The following is a 22,202-nucleotide window of genomic DNA, read 5'->3' on the forward strand; positions in this document are numbered from 1 at the left end:
CAGCGCAGCCGTGTGACACCAACTTGCCTCTGAGCGCCCCTCACAGGGACCACCACGGGCTTGGGTTGGCCCCAATTCAATGGAAAAACCATGTGCAGCTAGGAAATATAGACGAGAGGGGATCCAGCCCCAGGGAAGGAGCAGCCTCTGCAGAGACGTCAGGGACGGACAACCTGGAGGGCAGCTCTCCTCTCAGCCTGGGCACCGACCCACTGGGGCCAACATTTCCTCGGACTTTGGATTTGCGGGGCGGAGGTGTCTGTCCAGGCTTATGCATCACCCCCCAAGGCTCGGGAGAGGGACATGAAGGGGGAGAACAGCAGAGGAGGGCAGAGGAGGCGGCCGGTGAGGGGCTGGCTCAAGAGGGACATGTCGAAGCCGTGGAGCCCTCCCCGGGGCAAGTTGCCAGCTCCCTGTACCATCTTCCTGGAAGACCTCAGAAGCAAGCGCTCTGTCTTCAAGGCTTGTGCACGTGTGTTTTGCATGAACTGCTAGATCTGGGAAAATGTTCTCCTTGGTAAGACGCCTGGTCAGCCTCAAGGGTCATCTCCACACGGATTGGCTTTGTGAACTTGTGGCCCAAATGGGAGCAGGGGGTGGCCAGTGGGAGGTGAGAAGCTAGGTCTTCTCTCGGAGGCTGGAAAGGAAGGTCTCTGTTCCTCCAGGTACCGCATCAGGCATAACGGCCCACGTCATCCTAAGTCTAGGGGCATGTGGGAAATGAAAGTGCAACTAAAATCAACGTGCATCTACCAATACGAAATTGTTTTAAAATACTGGATCATCAAAAGAAAATGTTCATCCCAAACTACAACTAGTAAGAGCAGGATGAGGGTGGTAGGAACAAGGCACATTAATTCGAAATTTCTGATTCTGATTCGGCAACAAAGAGTTCAGTGTGTATTTTCTCAGGACGCCCGAATCCCCCGCATCGGTGTGGAAGGGTGCCCCTGGCAGCCGGGCCCAGCTCCGCTCCGACTCCTCCGGCTCCGGGGCAGGCGGCTCCCGACAGAGATGCCGACAACATTTCTTTTTGGTTCAATCTGTTTTACCCACTTGTCTGATATTTTCAAGGGTTTTTAATCACAACTCCCACAGATTGATCAATGACAGATATGACCAACAACTTCTGCATGCTAACAGTGCCGGATTTTTTATCTGAGATAATATTTCTCTCTTAAAAAGCCTCTGCACGGCTATGTATTAATTAAAATCTAAATACTAAATATTGATTGATGCGTTATCAGACCATAGCAGTTGGGCCCTGCCACATTGATTTTTTGCTGTGATTTATTATCATATTTAAGAAAAATCATTTTGTGTGATTATACGAGGAAATAGACTTTAGTGAGGGTGTAATTCTTTTGTATCACTTTTGTTGTGTGGAGGTCAGGCCAATTCCTCAATTGCGGCTGAGATTGCTGATATCCTTCATCACCTCTTCTCAGTGGCCTCCGCCAGCTAATGCTTTAAGCCTGCCTGGTCTTGTCATTAGGAATAATGGGCATTAGGATTTCCTCCTTAATCACAACTAAGATTACCAGATGGATGAACCCCAAGTTCTTAAAATTATCTAGTTATTAACAAGTATTTCTTTTTATCACAATAATAACATTGTTGCAGAGGATTTTTTCTGTAACCACCAGAATTGAAGCAAAGCCCCAGAACAATGTCCAGGCCAGCCCAATGTGCAGCCATTAGTCAATTAATCTTTTCTTTTAGTGCCAAAGTCACGGCTGTAGTAGCAAAGCCCAGGCATGAGAATAAGAGGAGAGATGCGTGTCTGTACGGAACAGTCCCGTGTGTGCATTAAAGAATATACCTGCATCGATATAAGCGATTGTACATGAGCAGTATGCTCTCTCACAGGGAAAAAGCTTTCTGGCTGCCTTAGATGCCAGTTGTTTACACTACTGCCCAAAACAGGAGAAGCAGAGACACAAAATTGACCAAGTGAAAATATTCCTACTTTCAATTGCAGATCAAAGTATTAATAGAAACATAATCACTGAGTCATATGGATTAAGTCTAAATATTCCTTACATTTTATTTTGTTCTCATTTATTTTGTATGTTCACCTTGAGAGAATAAAATTACTCTTGTAAGAACTGAATGCTAAAACCACTCATTGTTTTTCCCACTTTCTGTTTCTTTCTCACATAGGAATAAAAATAAAAGGAAACAAATGTGTTGTCTTTAACTTCACATTTCTGATTTTTTTGTTATATTCAATGATCCTTAAATTATGTGGAATTTCGGCAGTGACACCCCCTCCACACTCGATTAAGCACTTAACCCCAACCTGCCATCTCCCGTAGATCTTAGGGAATCAATATCTTACCGGTATCGTTGCTTTTACCGAAAAAGCCAGTGGCCCTGCATGGTGTGTCAAAAATTCAAACATCAGGTTTATTTTAAGAATCTTAATAATAAACATTGAAGATCTGAGCAAGAAGTTCTGGGAAGATTTGGAGGAAGAAGGAACACTTTTTGAAGACAAGAAATTAGAACATCCCATTACCATTAAATTGAAATAAATTGAAAGTGCAAGACATTTTTCTGTAATTTCTTAAAAGTTCATAAAGTATACTTTAAAAAACAGAATCAGAGACCTCTTTGGGAAAAGACCAAAGTGGGAAGGCAGAGCAATGCTCCAGCATGTATAGTGCTTTAGTCTGGTCGCTGTCGCTTCCCAGCGCGGCTTCACAGAGTGGGGCACATTCGTGCACAATAAGGCTTATTTCCAGGGGCCGGAGAGGGACCCTGACATGCGCAGCAAGGCACGTTCTCTCTGCCCTTCCTAAGCCCAAGCTCGGATGCAGAAATGCACAAAACGTTGCCCTCATGTATTTCCCCACAGTCCAGTGAAGGCCTGCCACTGCTGGGCACACGGACGGTGGCCTCTCACGGCCTCAGAAGCTAGGTGTCTCCACAGGGAAGAGCCCGGAGCCAAGCACGGATGAGCAGCAGCAGGCAGGGGCTGGAAGGCCAAGGAGGGGATTACATGGGGGGGCAGCAGGCCTGGGTGGCAGCGCCAGGATCCCGCCAGGGGGTCCTCATTGGCCATGAGAACTGTGCATTTTATGGATGTCCAAAAAAATGAATTCTGATTCTGGACTCCTATATCAGACAGAGAAGAGAGCCTGAAGCTAAATTTCTGGAAATTATTTTATAGGAAAAACACTAAACTCAGTCCCACCTATAAAAACCCAGTTTCTGTCCTTTGGTGCACGAGGCTGAATCACGAAACAAAACAAGAGGGGGGTCCTCCGTCATCCTTGCTGGCCGCACATGCACTGAATGACTGGGGCTCGCGGCGTGAGGGCTGAGCTGCAGGGGCTGTCGTGTCCCTGACCGGCTTGCAGGTGTTTATTATGCTTTTGCGTTTTACTGAGCAGTGACCCAAAAAGGCAGCTTAGTCTCACTTGCATCACCGACCAAACAGTGCCTTCCAGAGAGAGGCACACTTGCCGGCCCACAGTTGGAGGACGCCTCTCTACCCGCTCCCTTACATCTGGGAATGTGTCAGCAACGCTTCTCAAGGTATGTGACGGGAGCTGCACCCTGGTTTTTCCTAAATTTGCTCACTTGGTGAGGAGCCTGGGTGAATGCATTTAATCTGTTTCACTGGCCCACGGTCAGCAGAGCCCAGGGCTGATGCAGACACAAGCCACCCAGGAGCTGACTCGCTGGAGGACAGGTCAGAGACCTGGGACTCCGGTGCTGGGCCACCCAAGACAGATATTCACAACCGCCTGCCCAACATCACAGCCATCACCTGGTCTTCCCGCTGCCCCCTGTCTGCATACCTGACCCCAGGCACAGCTGACCTGGGAAAGCAACGATGCAACAGCAAGAAGGGCTGGGCAGAGACCCGATCTGGCTGTTCAGAGTCAAGGCCCAGATGCCAGAGGCACCACTGGGTCATGCAGATCAACCACGTCACTGCCCAAAACCACGATGGGGAAATCGGCTGTGAAAACTGACGTGTAACGCCTCCGTACCCCTGGTTACGCAGGTGCCTGGCTGAGTGCAGCAGGCAGCACCGGACAACTCCTCACGCACCGTGCCAAGTGGGCAGTGCCTTCAGGAGCTCATCCCGAAACAGCAGAATCCCCGCCAAGCCAGCAGACCCTGCAGCAGGCTGGCCGCCTTCCTCCTGCTGACGCAGCTGCATACAGGCCGACCACGTGCCTTCCCAGGAGGAGCCGTTCCCGCCGGCTCAGGGGGTGCTCTGCTTTGTGTCCGAGCCCAGTGGACGGAGGGCTCCTCCTTCCCCAGATCCAGACAGAACTGACATGAAGGTCCTCACTCAGCCTGGGCTGAGCCTGAAGGCCTGACACCTCCAGCGACCACACTGCCTGCTGGGTGACTGCCAGGTGACCTGGAATCACCAGAGCCTGGCCAGGGGCCAAGGCCAGTCCCGGCAGGAGCCCTGGTGACTGGAACTGCGGGCACGAACCCCAGCGTGCCCAGGTCACTCCTATGACCGACATCACACAGGCCGCACGGCCATCTGCCTGCAGGCACCCTGCCCGTCTCATGATTGGTCACCTTCCTCAGGGCCTAAGAACTGCTCTTCTCAAGAGGGAATTCACTGAGTTTCCAAACTAGCCCAGTTTCACACATTGAGTCTGATTTTTTGCATCAAAAACCAAATCATTTTGCTTATAAATGTACTTACTTGTGTAAGATTCTCCTTTTTGTGAAGGTATTACGGGTCGAATTGTGTCTCCCAGTAGATATTCTGAAGTCCTAACTCCCAGTACTTGTGACTGTAACCTTATTTGGAAACAGGGTCTCTGCAGATGATCTAATTAAGATGAGGTCATTAGGGTGGCCCTGATCCAATATGACTGTGTCCTTATGAGAAGAGACAGTCACACAGGAAGAAGCCAAATGCGAGGACTGTCAACCACACCAGGGAGGAACCCAGGCCACCTTCCCCAAGAACCTCCGGGGTGGCACGGCCTTGCCCACACCTCGACTGGGGACTTGCACCCTCCAAACAGTGAGGGAACAAACCTGTTGTTTTCAACCACTAAATGTGGTTTTCCCTGTGGCTGCCATGGGAACTGATAAGAGGGTGAGTCTGAAAGTTGGTGCTGGAGAAAGATACACGCTCAGAGAGGGGAGGCCCTCTGCATGCCCACCGGGACCTCTGCCCACCAGGAAAAGTCAGCACTAAAGCTCAGCATGCCCACCACAAGACGTGACCATAAGCCGATCGCACGGTCTCTCCACAACAATTTCCTCATCTGCAAAGTGCGGAGGCTGCATGGTATGATCTCATTATCTGTGATCCCCCAAAAGCTGTCGAATAAATGGTCAATTCCGTCTTTGGTGTGAGAGTTCCAATGAGCTCCTGCCTTCCACTACGTCACGATGCTAGGGAAAACCAGCGCAGAGGCTGATGGGTTCACGCGCGGGACGGAAAGGCCACCTGGCTGGCTTGGGCCTCAAAGAGGAAAGATCACAGCATCTGGCCAACGCGGCTCGGTCCACTTCCTGTTGTGTGTCCAGGTAGATGGGAGATCTCATTGTGAGCTACAAACGTGGGTTAGACTGCACTCTGAGGAGTCTCCCACATTTGCTGTATTTGTATCAGCTGCAAAACAAAGACGAAACTTCAGAATTACTCTGACTTTCCAAAGAAATTGGACAGATTCCTCACTCAGACAAAAAGCCCCTGGTGCACGGAGGCTGAGCTGTCCCAGCATCTCTCCTTTGCTGTGTGTCGAGGTACTTTGGCATCGCACACCAAAGCACTGTGGTCTTGGCGGTCAAGGGTGACCCAAGGTCAGTGAAGACGTGGAATTCTAACAACAGGCTGGCCAGTGAGGTTTTTGTCCCTTCCTTTTGTCCCCCAGAGACAGAGGTGCCTTTATGTCAATGTCTACAGTATAGCAATTCCCGTCCACGGCTCTCCAATGTGCTTCCACCCATTGATCCAAAGCCCTGCTCCCAAGAAACCTCCTAGCTTTCCTGTTGTCATGCTCAGCTAATGCAGAATTCATATACCACACAGAATAAAGGTAAGAATCACACACTTCTGTAGATGGGTCACCACGCCCAGCCCCCATCGTGTATTTCTCCACTACAGCTGAGCAATGGGCATCCCACATGCCCCACTGGCACGCCAGCTCTGAGAATGGAGCACCTCGGTACAGACGGCAAGCCACCTGGACAGACAGCCTGACCCTCTCGCATGCCCCGGTCCTGCTTTCAGACCCTGCCTCCCTTCCTGCCCTGGGCTTCAGTGTGTGGCTGCTGAAGACCACCACCTGGTCTCTGCTTCCGGTTGCGCAGACCAACAGCCCCTGAAAGAGAAGTTCCTGCCACTGTGGCTGCCTGCCCCCTATTCTGTGTCACTGAACGCTGTTCTTTGGGATGACTGACAGCGGAAGTCCCCGCTGAAGCCTGCACTGCCCAGGCAACGGTCCTCACTTTGAGAACCTCGAGCTCGCACCCATCCTCCCCCAGGATGCCGGTCCATTCTACGCTGACAGAAGGCAGCCCTGCTGCCCAGCCTGCAGTGACCGCCCATTCAGGGAAACAGCGGAGGGACACCTGTGCCTGCCGGCCCTCAGCCTCCCCACCTGGATCATTGACGGCCCCAAGGGCAGGTTGGCACCAGCTCACACCCAGCAGCTGGGGGGCAGTGTGTGCAGGGCCCCAAGGAAGGGAGGTAGGTGTCAGGGGGCCTGGCCCTGCCTGTGGACAAGGGCCCCCAAGCTCTCCAAGGAGATGGCTTCCTCGTGAGCAGGGACATCTTTGGAAAGCTGCCAAAATGAGAAGGGAGGAGCTACCTTTGAAGTCCTTGACCACGGCTGCTGAACCAGCTGCCCTGAGAAGGGGCAGCACGCCTGGCTGTGCACCTCTGCTCATCAGAGCCTGTCACCCCTGCCCCCGTCTCCGGCCGGGCTGCTCCTGGCACACAGCAGCCAGTGGTGGGATGGACAGGTGGCCTGGACGTCCCACCGCGCTGTCCCTCCACAGGCTGTGCCTGTGGTCAGCACGCCATGCTGAGTCCCCCTGAGATCTCGAGCCCGGGCAGCACTCCCAGCTCTCCCAAGGCACTGCCTGTACTGAAAAAGCTCCTCGGCGTTCCCAAGTAAGGGACGATGGAGATGGGGCGTCGCGCTGCGGTGGGGATTAAGTCATTGCTGGTGACCCTCTCGGTGCCCCAGGATTAATGTCCAGCGAGGCACTAGGACATGTGTCATCTTTTTAGGCTTACAGGAAAAAGGTAAAACTTGCAAAGAAAATGTTTTTTTAAAAATAGCATATCTGCCTGCTTCTTCCTTTCCGGGGCTGGGCACTAGCCACGCCTGTCTCGGGGGGTCGCAATAGTCTCGTGCACAAATACAGCTCTTCCAGGAAGCACAACAGGACACAAGAAGTTTTCTTATAGGCCTAGAAAGAGATGCTTTCTTGTATAAGAATCACGACGTCGTCTGTCAGAGTAGCCACAGGGCAGGCGGGGAGGGGCGCTTGCCCCAAACCGCCCTTTCCCCCCCAGGCAGGAGCTGTTTCAGCCCCTCCACAGGACCTGACCGGTCACGACACAGCCCCTTACCCAAACTGGTGATTAAAAACCTCAGCGGAAGGGCGGGAGCCAAGATGGCGGCGTGAGTAGAGCAGTGGAAATCTCCTCCCAAAAACACATAGAGCTATGAAAATATAACAAAGAAAAATCTTCCTAAAATAGAGACCACAGGACACAGGACAACATCCAGACCACATCCACACCTGCAAGAACCCAGCGCCTTGTGAAGGGGGTAAGATACAAGCCCCAGCCCGGCGGGACCCGAGCGCCCCTCCCCCCGGCTCCCGGCGGGTGGAGAGAAACCGGAGCAGTTTTTTTTTTTTGGCGAGCGCTTTTTGGAAGCCTTAGAGGGACGGGCCCCCGTTGCTGGGGAGGCAGGGTGGCGGGACCGGTGAGGAGGTGCCTGGGAACGGCGCCGGAGGACAAAGAATATCCCGCGTTTCTCCCTGCGAGACCTGGGGGCGGGTGCCTGAGACCGGTGCCTGAGGACGGAGGAGGTCGCGCGTTTTTCCCCTTTTTTTTTTTTTTTTTTCTCTTTTTGGCAAGCGCTTTTTGGAAGCCTTGAAGGGACGGGGACCCCAGTGCTAGGGAGGCACGGTGGCGGGACTGGTGAGCGGGTGGCTGGGACCGGCGCCTGAGGACAAAGAATATCCCCCGTTTTTCCCTGCGGGACCGGTGGGCGGGTGCCTGAGACCGGCACTTGAGGACAGAGGAAATCGCGCGTTTTTCCCCTTTTTTTTTTTCTTTTCTGCGAGTGCTTTTTGGAAGCCTAAAAGGGACAGGGACCCCGGTGCTAGGGAGGCAGGGCGGCGGGACTTGTGAGCGGGTGCCTGGGACCGGCACCTGAGGACAAAGAATATCCCGCATTTTTCCCTGTGGGACCGGTGGGTGGGTGCCTGAGACCAGCACCTGAGGACGGAAGAAATCGCGCGTTTTTCCCCTTTTTTTTCTCTCTTTTTGCCAAGTGCTTTTTGGAAGCCTTGAAGGGACAGGGACCCCGGTGCTAGGGAGGCAGGGCGGCGGGACTGGTGAGCGGGTGCGTGGGACCAGTGCCTGAGGACCAAGAATATTGAGCGTTCCTTCCCTGCGGGACCGGTGGGTGGGTGCTTTTTGGAAGCCTTGAAAGGACAGGGACCCTGGTGCTAGGGAGACAGGGCAGCAGGACCAGTGCGCGGGTGCCTGGGACCGGCACCTGAGGAAAAAAAAAAAAAAAAAAATCGCGTGTTTTTTCTTTTTTTTTTCCTTTCTGTTCCCTCTCTCATTGTTGCTGTTGTTGTTTTGGTTTGGAGAGTGCTTTTTGGAAATCTTAAAGGGGCAGGACAGGTCACTTAGACCAGAAGCAGGGAATCTGGGGATCTCTGGGCACTCTAACCCCCTGGGCAGCAGGGAGCACAGAGGCCCCTTACGGAGATAAATAGTCTCCTGGCTGCTCCCCCTCTAACGGGGCTCCACCATTTTGGAAGAACAGCCCCAGCCAGGCCAAGCCCACAGCAACAGTGGAGATAAACCCCAAAGCAACTGGGCAGGAAGCAGAAGCCCTGTCTGCGCACAGCTGCCCAGCACAAGCCACTAGAGGTCGCTATTCTCCCAGGAAAAGGCTACAAACCAACAAGAAGGGAAGCTCTTCCAGCGGTCACTTGTACCAGCTCTGCAGACTATCTCTATCACCATGAAAAGGCAAAACTACAGGCAGACAAAGATCACAGAGACAACACCTGAGAAGGAGACAGACCTAACTAGTCCTCCTGAAAAAGAATTCAAAATAAAAATCATGAACATGCTGACAGAGATGCAGAAAAAAATGCAAGAGCAATGGGATGAGATGCAGAGAAAAATGCAAGAGCAGTGGGATGAGATGCAGAGAAAAATGCAAGAGCAGTGGGATGAAGTCCGGAAGGAGATCACAGATGTCAGGAAAGAGATCACAGAAGTGAAACAATCCCTGGAAGGATTTATAAGCAGAATGGATAAGATGCAAGAGGCCATTGAAGGAATAGAAGCCAGAGAACAGGAACGTATAGAAGCTGACATAGAGAGAGATAAAAGGATCTCCAGGAATGAAACAACACTAAGAGAAATATGTGACCAATACAAAAGGAAAAACATTCGTATTATAGGGATACCAGAAGAGGAAGAAAGAGGAAAAGGGATAGAAAGTGTCTTTGAAGAAATAATTGCTGAAAACTTCCCCAAACTGGGGGAGGAAATAATCGAACAGACCATGGAATTATACAGAACCCCCAACAGAAAGGATCCAAGGAGGACAACACCAAGACACATAATAATTAAAATGGCAAGGATCAAGGACAAGGAAAGAGTTTTAAAGGCAGCTAGAGAGAAAAAGGTCACCTATAAAGGAAAACCAATCAGGCTAACATCAGACTTCTCAACAGAAACCCTACAGGCCAGAAGAGAATGGCATGATATACTTAATGCAATGAAACAGAAGGGCCTTGAACCAAGGATACTGTATCCAGCACGACTATCATTTAAATATGATGGTGGGATCAAACAATTCCCAGACAAGCAAAAGCTGAGGGAATTTGCTTCCCACAAACCACCTCTACAGGGCATCCTACAGGGACTGCTCTAGATGGGAGCACCCCTAAAAAGAGCACAGAACAAAACACACAACATATGAAGAAGGGAGGAGGAGGAATAAGAAGGGAGAGAAGAAAAGACTCTCCAGACAGTGTATATAACAGCTCAATAAGCGAGCTAAGTTAGGCAGTAAGATACTAAAGAAGCTAACCTTGAACCTTTGGTAACCACGAATCTAAAGCCTGCAATGGCAATAAGTACATATCTTTCAATAGTCACCCTAAATGTAAATGGACTTAATGCACCAATCAAAAGACATAGAGTAATAGAATGGATAAAAAAGCAAGACCCATCTATATGCTGCTTACAAGAAACTCACCTTAAACCCAAAGATAAGCATAGACTAAAAGTCAAGGGATGGAAAAACATATTTCAGGCAAACAACAGTGAGAAGAAAGCAGGGGTTGCAGTACTAATATCAGACAAAATAGACTTCAAAACAAAGAAAGTAACAAGAGATAAAGAAGGCCACTACATAATGATAAAGGGCTTAGTCCAACAAGAGGATATAACCATTCTAAATATATATGCACCCAATACAGGAGCACCAGCATATGTGAAGCAAATACTAACAGAACTAAAGAGGGAAATAGACTGCAATGCATTCATTGTAGGAGACTTCAACACACCACTCACCCCAAAGGATAGATCCACCGGGCAGAAAATAAGTAAAGACACACAGGCACTGAACAACACACTAGAACAGATGGACCTAATAGACATCTATAGAACTTTACATCCAAAAGCAACAGGATATACATTCTTCTCAAGTGCACATGGAACATTCTCCAGAATAGACCACATACTAGCTCACAAAAAGAGCCTCAGTAAATTCCACAATATTGAAATTCTACCAACCAATTTTTCAGACCACAAAGGTATGAAAGTAGAAATAAATTCTACAAAGAAAACAAAAAGGCTCACAAACACATGGAGGCTTAACAACATGCTACTAAATAATCAATGGATCAATGAACAAATCAAAATAGAGATCAAGGAATATATAGAAACAAATGACAACAACAACACTAAGCCCCAACTTCTGTGGGATGCAGCGAAAGCAGTCTTAAGAGGAAAGTATATAGCAATCCAGGCACACTTGAAGAAGGAAGAACAATCCCAAATGAATAGTCTAACATCACAATTATTAAAACTGGAAAAAGAAGAACAAATGAGGCCTAAAGTCAGCAGAAGGAGGGACATAATAAAGATCAAAGAAGAAATAAACAAAATTGAGAAGAATAAAACAATAGCAAAAATCAACGAAACCAAGAGCTGGTTCTTTGAGAAAATAAACAAAATAGATAAGCCTCTAGCCCAACTTATTAAGAGAAAAAGAGAGTCAACACAAATCAACATAATCAGAAATGAGAATGGAAAAATCACGACAGACTCCACAGAAATACAAAGAATTATTAAAGACTACTATGAAAACCTATATGCCAACAAGCTGGAAAACCTAGAAGAAATGGACAACTTCCTAGAAAAATACAACCTCCCAAGACTGACCAAGGAAGAAACACAAAAGTTAAACAAACCAATTACAAGCAAAGAAATTGAAACAGTAATCAAAAAACTACCCAAGAACAAAACCCCGGGGCCGGACGGATTTACCTCGGAATTTTATCAGACACACAGAGAAGACATAATACCCATTCTCCTTAAAGTGTTCCACAAAATAGAAGAAGAGGGAATACTCCCAAACTCATTCTATGAAGCCAACATCACCCTAATACCAAAACCAGGCAAAGACCCCACCAAAAAAGAAAATTACAGACCAATATCCCTGATGAACGTAGATGCAAAAATACTCAATAAAATATTAGCAAACAGAATTCAACAGTATATCAAAAGGATCATACACCATGACCAAGTGGGGTTCATCCCAGGGATGCAAGGATGGTACAACATTCGAAAATCCATCAACATCATCCACCACATCAACAAAAAGAAAGACAAAAACCACATGATCATCTCCATAGATGCTGAAAAAGCATTTGACAAAATTCAACATCCATTCATGATAAAAACTCTCAGCAAAATGGGAATAGAGGGCAAGTACCTCAACATAATAAAGGCCATATATGATAAACCCACAGCCAGCATTATACTGAACAGCGAGAAGCTGAAAGCATTTCCACTGAGATCGGGAACCAGACAGGGATGCCCACTCTCCCCACTGTTATTTAACATAGTACTGGAGGTCCTAGCCACGGCAATCAGACAAAACAAAGAAATACAAGGAATCCAGATTGGTAAAGAAGAAGTTAAACTGTCACTATTTGCAGATGATATGATACTGTACATAAAAAACCCTAAAGACTCCACTCCAAAACTACTAGAACTGATATCGGAATACAGCAAAGTTGCAGGATACAAAATCAACACACAGAAATCTGTAGCTTTCCTATACACTAACAACGAATCAATAGAAAGAGAAATCAGGAAAACAATTCCATTCACCATTGCATCAAAAAGAATAAAATACCTAGGAATAAACCTAACCAAGGAAGTGAAAGACTTATACTCTGAAAACTACAAGTCACTCTTAAGAGAAATTAAAGGGGACACTAATAAATGGAAACTCATCCCATGCTCATGGCTAGGAAGAATTAATATCGTCAAAATGGCCATCCTGCCGAAAGCAATATACAAATTTGATGCAATCCCTCTCAAATTACCAGCAACATTCTTCAATGAATTGGAACAAATAATTCAAAAATTCATATGGAAACACCAAAGACCCCGAATAGCCAAAGCAATCCTGAAAAAGAAGAATAAAGTAGGGGGGATCTCACTCCCCAACTTCAAGCTCTACTACAAAGCCATAGTAATCAAGACAATTTGGTACTGGCACAAGAACAGAGCCACAGACCAGTGGAACAGATTAGAGACCCCAGAAATTAACCCAAACATATATGGTCAATTAATATTTGATAAAGGAGCCATGGACATACAATGGCAAAATGACAGTCTCTTCAACAGATGGTGCTGGCAAAACTGGACAGCTACATGTAGGAGAATGAAACTGGACCATTGTCTAACCCCATATACAAAGGTAAACTCAAAATGGATCAAAGACCTGAATGTAAGTCACGAAACCATTAAACTCTTGGAAAAAAACATAGGCAAAAACCTCTTAGACATAAACATGAGTGATCTCTTCTTGAACATATCTCCCCGGGCAAGGAAAACAACAGCAAAAATGAGCAAGTGGGACTACATTAAGCTGAAAAGCTTCTGTACAGCGAAAGACACCATCAATAGAACAAAAAGGAACCCTACAGTATGGGAGAATATATTTGAAAATGACAGATCTGATAAAGGCTTGACGTCCAGAATATATAAAGAGCTCACACGCCTCAACAAACAAAAAACAAATAACCCAATTAAAAAATGGGCAGAGGAACTGAACAGACAGTTCTCCAAAAAAGAAATACAGATGGCCAAGAGACACATGAAAAGATGCTCCACATCGCTAATTATCAGAGAAATGCAAATTAAAACTACAATGAGGTATCACCTCACACCAGTAAGGATAGCTGCCATCCAAAAGACAAACAACAACAAATGTTGGCGAGGCTGTGGAGAAAGGGGAACCCTCCTACACTGCTGGTGGGAATGTAAATTAGTTCAACCATTGTGGAAAGCAGTATGGAAGTGCATCAAAATGCTCAAAACAGACCTACCATTTGACCCAGGAATTCCACTCCTAGGAATTTACCCTAAGAACGCAGCAATCAAGTTTGAGAAAGACAGATGCACTCCTATGTTTATCGCAGCACTATTTACAATAGCCAAGAATTGGAAGCAACCTAAATGTCCATCTGTAGATGAATGGATAAAGAAGATGTGGTACATATACACAATGGAATACTACTCAGCCATAAGAAGTGGAAAAATCCAACCATTTGCAGCAACATGGATGGAGCTGGAGAGTATTATGCTCAGTGAAATAAGCCAAGCGGAGAAAGAGAAATACCAAATGATTTCACTCATCTGAGGAGTATAGGAACAAAGGAAAAACTGAAGGAACAAAACAGCAGCAGAATTACAGAACCCAAAAATGGACTAACAGGTACCAAAGGGAAAGGAACTGGGGAGGATGGGTGGGCAGGGAGGGATAAGGGGGGGGAAGAAGAAGGGGGGTATTAAGATTAGCATGCATGGGGGGGAGGGAGAAAGGGGAGGGTGGGCTGCACAACACAGAGAGGACAAGTAGTGACTCTACAACATTTTGCTAAGCTGATGGACAGTAACCGTAATGTGGTTGTTAGGGGGGACCTGATATAGGGGAGAGCATAGTAAACATAGTATTCTTCAGGTAAGTGTAGATTAAAAATTTAAAAAAAAAAAAAAAAAAAGAAAGAAAGAAAGAAAAGGGGGATTACTCCTTAACAGGATAAAACTATTGGTAAATCAAAGATCAACGCATGCTTTAAATATCCTTAATGTTGATCACTTAAAGGGTGTCAGATGATCAGCTATGGAGGTACTCTTTTCTGATAATATTCCTTTCTCTTAATTAAAAAAAAAAAAAAAAAAAGCAGTTACTGTGTGCTGACCTCCAATGAGTTCTGCACAGTGGTATAGAGGGCATGTCAAAGTGTGGGCAAAGGGTCTGTTTGTTTCTATGCAGAAGATCAAGGCCTAGCTTGGATACCCAGAAAATGAACTAAGATACGATATGAGGAGGAGCTTCCGGCATCAGCACTCTCTGGAGGACTCGTGCCGGGGGAAGATCATCAAAAAGCCTCCACAGGGATCCGGACGATGCTGCGGTTGTGGCTGCATCCAGCCCACCATCTCCTGGACTTGCCATAAGAAGGAGGAGGGAGATGTCTAGGCTGGCATGTGCATACAGTGAGACAACGAATTTGACTGGATCTGTACTGTTGGAACTCAACCAGGAGTTGGGAGGGGTGCAAGTTGTAGCACCCCAAAATCTCATGACTATAGACTATCTATGGTTAAAAGAACATATGGGATGTGAACAGATCCCAGAAATGGGCTGCTTTAATTTGTCTGATGGTTCAAGTACAGTTGGAAAATATCCATCATATCATAGATAAATTTTCACAAATGCCTAGGGTGCCTAAATGGTTTTCTTGGCTTCACTGGAGATGGCTGGTAATTATAGATTTGCTTTGTTTATGTCACCGTATTCCTATTATGTCAATATGTGTGTGCAAATTAGTTAGTAGTTTAAAACCTATACATACTTAAGGTACTATACAAGAAGATATGTCAAAGAAATAATCAATCCTCCCAAGTTTCCTTCATATGCTACATCTATAGCTTTTCTTCTTCCTTCCTAATTACAAACTTTAAATAGAATTCGTGCCTCATATCGAATTTACCGAGTATCATAATTCCTCCAGGTGGTAAAGATACCTTGAGACAAGTGCTGGGCATAGAAGCCACAGGGCATAAATCTGCAAAGAAGTAAAAAGCTAACCTTTGCAAACAATATGGCTTCTCTCTCACTTACCAACTTTACATTTCCCTGTATGGCCCCGGAAGATGACTGGTTAGCCAGAGACGGGTAAGATTCCTCAAGGGAGGAACAACCTAAGACAGGCACAGTCGCAGGGGGGCCATCAGGTGAGAATTTGGGGATCAACAGAGGTGAGGCTCAGAACCTCACCCCCCCTGCTTTGAGAGAAATCTTCTGCATCCGTGGATGTCTTGCTGCCCTTGTCTAGCCTGGATTAATACTTAGTCCATAGGCACACACCTGATCATCTGATCATCTACATTTGCCTTCTTACAGCACTAAACTATGTTTTCTACCTTTATCTTGCATCTACCTACCACTTCAGCATTTTATTAAAAATAAAAATAATAATAATAATAGGAGAAATGTGGGATCAACATATAAATCAAGTACAAAAATCAAATGAATATTCATATTTGACCTGATGGTTTATAGGTCATATTGCATGATCAAAACCGAAAGTTTCTGTGATGACTGCCCTTGTACTGTTCACCATGTAAGAATTTATTCACTCTGTAAGAATTCGTTCACCATGTAAGAACTTGTTCGTTATGCTTCAGAAGATTGGAGACTGACGAGAATTAGGCTTGAGATGGATTAATGATTGTACATTGAGCATTGACCCCCCTATACTGAATTTTATTGTTGTTAACAACCATTTGATCAATAAATATGAGAGATGCCCTCTCAAAAAAAAAAAAAAAAAAAAAAAAAAAAAAAAAAAAAACCTCAGCGGAGAAATTACCTAATAAAAAGTCAACCACACACTTGCGAAATGTGCGCAGCACCAACGCCGTGGCGACCACAGACCCACACTCCCGGAAAGCTGCAGGCCCGCGACACGGCCCCACATGGTCACACGGAAGACCCCGGGAGCGTGTGCAATTACTGGTTCTCAGGGGCCTGCTTGTGAGGACACAAACTCAAAACAAGCGTGTCCCCGGACAAGACATGATGTGCACATTACATTCAGTTCGCCTTTTGGGTTGCAGTTCGATTTGGCAAATTTGGAGCCTCTCCTGCCCCTGGATCCCAGGCTCCTGGCGTCCCGCTGCAGGGTCGAGGGGTTCCCCAGCCTCCTTGCAGTAGCTCGGCAGATCGGCCCCTCAGGCCCCCTCCGTGAGACAGGCTGGGCTGTCCGGCCTTTACAGGGCGCGGGACCTCAGGCAGACCCGCGACCGCATGCCTCCCTGGCCCAGGTTTTTATCGTTATTGCCTCGATGGTGACATGGTGACAGTTGGCCCCTCCAGCTGCCTGTGTGGTGTGAGGCGTTTCCACTCACCTGTGTCTGTAATAAAGTGCAGCGGAATAAATGACACGGAAGTTTGCAAACCCCCCCCTGGGGACGCCACGACAGGACTGCAGGCCCGCACGGGGCGGCCCCAAGAGCATGGCCACATGGACTGTGGTTAGGGCAAACTGGGCGGCAGCCCAGCCCAGAGAAACGGGGCGAGGCTGTTACTCCTGCTCGCACGTCGCCCCCACTCCCCCTCACCCACCTCCCCGGGAGGGTCGTGTTCTCTGGGGAAGGCTTCTTTCCTCCAAAGCCTGAGGCCCCCGGTGTGCCCCGCAGAGAGTGGGAGCAAGGAGACGCTGATGGGAGCCGCAGCCAGTTCTTCTAAGACCCTCCGGAGGAAGGGGGCCCTTCGCCCAGAGTGAGGGTGCGGCCGAGGTGGAGGGCATGCACCTGGGCGTGTGGCCCCCTTGGGCCAGGAGGGCACTCCCAAGGGATGCTGGCTCCCAGTTACTGGGCCACTCCAGGCAGGACCCAAGTCCTGGCCCCCAGGACTCCATGTTCAGTCCACTTGACAAAATGCTGCCTGCACTTAGGCACCCACAAGTGGGGCATCAGGTGGGCACCCACATGCTGACGACCCAGGCCAGCTGGCTGCGCCCCAGACGTAGGCTGCAGTGTGGCCCCAAGGCGATGCAGGAGACAGAGTCATTGTCCTCTCAGGTGAGGGCACAGCAAGGACCCGCCCACCTGCCTGCAGACCCCACTGGGCTGCCTGGGCCCAGGTGTAAAGCAGAGAATGCGACTCACCAGCTTAAACCCAGCCACAAGCCCCCCGGGGCTGACCAGGGCTGAGAGCTGAGCAGTGGACGATGGAGAGCTGCGCACAGGCTCACCTCCGAGAGCAATTGCGGTGCCCGGCAGGAGAAGCCGGACCTACCGCTCCTGCTGATAGAGAACCGAGTCGGACCTGTGCCAGGCTTAGCTCGAGGGCCACTGAAGCCAGATGTCACCCGTCCTGCCCTTGGTCCCTGGAAGGTGACTGCCCCCCGTCAGCACCTGGACGCACCCCGGGCAAGGCTGCACCCTCCGCCCTGCAGTGGGAGCCCTGCCGCCTGTGTAATTACTGCCTTGTTTGCTCAGCAAAGCAGAGGGCAGGGCACGGGTTCAAAGGTCAACCACAATTTCTTCTCATTAAGTAACATCTTGTGTCAAACGTGGCAATACATAGGTGAGCCTTTCTGGTAATACTGAAGGTGACGTGTTTACTCGTTCAAAGACCTCACAACATCCAAGAATAAATGTACTTTTGATCTCTAAAGAAATTCAGAGGACGTAGAATAATACAGGTTTTGTCTAGTTGGCCACATATAAATCAATAGTTTGTGTTCAAAACAACATAAGTGTGGTTTACTTTTTAAATGAGGAGAATTCGCTCCTGAATCTTGAGGTTCCCCAGGGGCAGTAGCTCTGCGGCTGACCCCAGCCCCCCACCACCCCGGGGATGGGAGACCACAGCCACTTCTGAGGGGGGAAGGATCCTGCCCCGGGGCAAACGCTGAAAACCTCACTGTGCTTAAATATCACTCAGGGCATCAGACTCCCAGGACACACTGAGCAGAAAGAACCGCCCCCACCCCACCCCAGGCACAAATGGTGCTTTTCTTTTGGGGATTTTAATAAGGTTTCTCCCTCAAAGAAGGTACGCTGAGAGGTACGTAAAAGAGGAAGCACCTAGCCTGCGATCCTTCAGGAACAGGACGGGATTTATGATATGAAGTGCACACACCTCCAACCCAGCCCCTGGGCTCTGTCCCAAGAACAGGGGGACACGGCCCGGCTGCAGCCGCACCACCTGGAAGCATTCATTCCGTGAGAAAACAGTTCCAGAGACCATCCTGCCCCGGTCCACTCCACCTAAGACACAGCCCACCTGCAAGCTCCTGAAGGGGCCGGGAAGGCGGGACCGCTTTGGGGAGTACTCTGCGCTGAGAAGCAAGAGCACCTCCAGGCCAGGCCCCGGGGGCTCTCCGGCATCTCTCGCACACATGGCAGGGCCTCACAGAATCCCTGGCGAAATTACATCTAAAGACAGTCGGTTGGCACCGACTTCCTAGAAGTAATACGGAGAGAAAGGAGTCGTGCAGTAGGGGCCTGGCCCTCATCCGGGCGCACAAGTGGCCTCCGGGGCTCAGGAAGGTGCCGCTGACGGCGGACACCCTGACAATTCGGTGGGATTTTTTTTTTATTAAGGTATCATTGATATACACTCTTATGAAAGTATCACATGAAAAACATTGTGGTTACTACATTCACCCATATTATCAAGTCCCCCCCACACCCCACTGAGTCACTGTCCGTCAGCGTAGTGAGATGCCACAGTCACCACTTGTCTTCTCCGTGCTGTACTGCCTTCCCCGCGGCCTCCGTATATTGTGTGTGCCGATCATGATGCCCCCCAATCCCCTTCCCTCCCCAAACCCTCCCTTTGGTGGCCGCCAGTCTCTTCTTGCGCTCCGTGAGTCTGCCGCTGCTCTGTTCCTTTAATCTTGCTTCTCCCTTATAGCCTACCAGAAATCGTCTGGCATTTGTCTTTCTCTGTCTGGCTTATTTCACTGAGCATGTGCTCCAGCTCCATCCATGTGCTACGAATGGTAGGCTTTGTTTTCTTCTTATGGCTGAATAGTATTCCGTTGTGCATATGTACCACATCTTCTTTAGCCATTCATCTCCTGATGGACACTTGGGTTGCTTCCATTTCTTGGCTATTGTACATAGTGCTGCGATAAACATAGGGGTGCATCTGTCTTTTTTAATCTGGTATCTCATTTTCTTTGGGTGAACTCCTAGGAGTGAAATTCCTGGGTCAAATGGTATTTCTATTTTTAGTTTTTTGAGGAGCCTCCATACTGCTTTCCACAATGGTTGAACTAACTTACATTCCCACCAGCAGGGTAGGAGGGTTCCCCTTTCTCCGCATCCTCGCCAGCATTTGTTGTTCCTAGTCTTTTCTACGTTGCCATCCTAACTGGTGTGAGGTGATGTCTCATGGTGGTTTTAATTTGCATTTCCATGATAATTAGCGATGTGAGGCATCTTTTCACATGCCTGTTGGCTATCTGAATTTCTTCTTGGGAGATTTGTATCCCATTTTTAATAGGGTTATTTTCTTTTTGGGTGTTGAGGGTTTGGTGGGATTTTTAAAGAGTCACAATGTGGTGTTATTTTAATTTGCTTTGAAGTTGGTGTCATGTGACAAGATAATAGCAACTAAGTTATCTCTCTGCATTGACATAACTGAAACGTGTGTTGATACGGAGCATGAGCAATTAGTATGTTTGTGTTTATAAAGTCTTTGTAAAATTCAAGCCCCACGTGACTGGAAGGACAACACTTCATGAGGAGAGTTCTCAGCAGGAACCTAGAATCTGGAAAGGGATGTTGGAGAAGCCTCATCGCGTTAACACAGGAACAGGAAACAGCAGAAACAGGTGAGTATAAAACAATGCAGCCGGGCCGCGAGGTGCCCAGCGACAAGGAGGCGCTCGGTGATTTTTAGAGCAATTACCCAAATATATCACAGTTCTTAATTAAACACAAAACACAAAGAATATCCATAGGACATGGTTAGAATTATATAATTTACATTGTATGTATTTTATATTATACATTCTATGTTGAAGGTTTTCAGCCAAAATCTGATGGACAGAGTACAGCAAAATGAAAGAATGAATAAAGTCAGTAAGGTGGGAATAGTTTTCAAAAAGATATGAGATATTATGCCTCAATTGTAAGAATAGTTGTCTTATATTCCCACTTAACTTTACACATGTGGGCATGGTCTAATTTTTAAAATATATTATCTTGTGTTACTTTTAGAGGCAAGAGTTTGGATTAAGATATATTGGGGCTTAAGGCAGTTAACAATTCTTCATTTATCTGCTTCATCTACCATCTTCCCTTGTGTAAAAGACTTATTACTTGCCTTTTAAAAGTTCAAAGACTGAAGTAATCAACCAAAAAGTAAATTATAAGGGTGTACAGTCTGCAGAAAAATATTAGTATATGTATTCGCTTTTCATAAAAACATGCCAAATGGGCTTCATTTTTAAAACATCAGAAAAAAGTATGTGTAAATATATATATATATATATATATATATATATATATATATATATATAATATATACTGAGATAGAGTATATATCTCAGCACCGTAAAAAAATGTCTAGACAAACTGAAAGATTTGGGGAATCAGATAACATAGACAAGATCTATGGAATAATTTATATGTCGTTTCATTTTTACTCATTCTTATTTTTCTGTTTTCAGCATTTCTCCAGGCACTCTCCTGCCCCTACACCCAGACAAGCGCTTACATTCGCTGTTTGGCATTTCCTTCAAATGCGCCTACAATCTAAACGCGTTTGCTCATGGCACTAAGCAAAAAATAGAACTGCCGGGCGGTCAGCAATCTCAGCTCTGAGCGCCCCTGAGGGGCGCGTCATCATCAGCATCATCGGTGGGTGCAGAGACGCCACACAGCCATGGGCCGGCAGCGTCATTCACCCCGGCCCGGACACGGCCGCGCCCAAGGTGTGCGCCCACAGATGAACAGGCAACGCTGCCACTCAGGCTGGGAGGGAGCGAGAGAAGGAGACGCTGCCACCGTGACGTGGGCAAAACTGGGCTGCATTATGTAAGTGCGATAAGCCAGGACTTCATGGCTTTGCCTGAATGAGAGCTCTGAGAACACCAAACTCGCAGGGGCAGAAGGTAGAGCGGCAGTTGCCAGGGGCTGGGGTGCGGAAAATGAGATGCTGGTCACAAACTTCCAGCTAGCTGCAAGATGAACAAGTTCTGGGACCGCGGTGACTAGTTACTAAATGTGTCGTGTGCTTGAAATTTGCCGAGAGTGGATCTTAAGCTGCCCAGCACACACATAAATGGTAATGATGTGGGGTAGGGGGTGTGTTAGTCGACTGGATGGGTGATCATTTTACACGTGTGCATATACCAAATCACCATGTTGTACACTTTATTTGTGATTTTGTCAATTGTACCTCAATAAAACTAAGAAAAAAAGACCTCTTATAAACCAGTAAATAAATTTTGTGTATAAGATCGAGATACAAATAAATGTCTGCAAAATATCCAAAATAGGTAATGTACACTGGCCAAAATTAATCATCGGTTGTGTTAATAACTCCATCTCCTGTGGAACTGAAAAGAAGCCAGGACAGGAAGACCGCGTCTCCGAGTCCTGTGACTGGAGGGGACCTGCTGATTCAGTGAAAGCCCGTCTGTGCCAGCTGCCTCTC

General features: G+C 47.6%; 2 long non-coding RNA genes across 2 annotated transcripts in view; one reads left to right on the plus strand and one right to left on the minus strand.

Annotated features, from left to right (window-relative positions):
- Positions 1-21,977, plus strand: part of LOC140843465 (uncharacterized) — a 39,594-nt gene extending 17,617 nt beyond the window's left edge. Inside the window, exons 2-3 of the long non-coding RNA XR_012121285.1 lie at positions 20,252-20,373; positions 21,214-21,977. This is a non-coding gene — a long non-coding RNA (uncharacterized lncRNA). The remainder of the gene's footprint in view (positions 1-20,251; positions 20,374-21,213) is intronic.
- On the minus strand, positions 2,448-17,987 carry LOC140843466 (uncharacterized). The gene is made up of 3 exons (XR_012121286.1): positions 17,693-17,987; positions 16,376-16,936; positions 2,448-7,599 (listed from the first exon to the last, which is right to left on the minus strand). It is a non-coding gene; the product is annotated as an uncharacterized lncRNA (long non-coding RNA).
- Positions 21,978-22,202: the final 225 nt, after the last annotated feature.

Source organism: Manis javanica, chromosome 9, assembly GCF_040802235.1.
Source record: "Manis javanica isolate MJ-LG chromosome 9, MJ_LKY, whole genome shotgun sequence".
In the NCBI taxonomy this organism is placed as follows: Eukaryota; Metazoa; Chordata; class Mammalia; order Pholidota; family Manidae; genus Manis; species Manis javanica.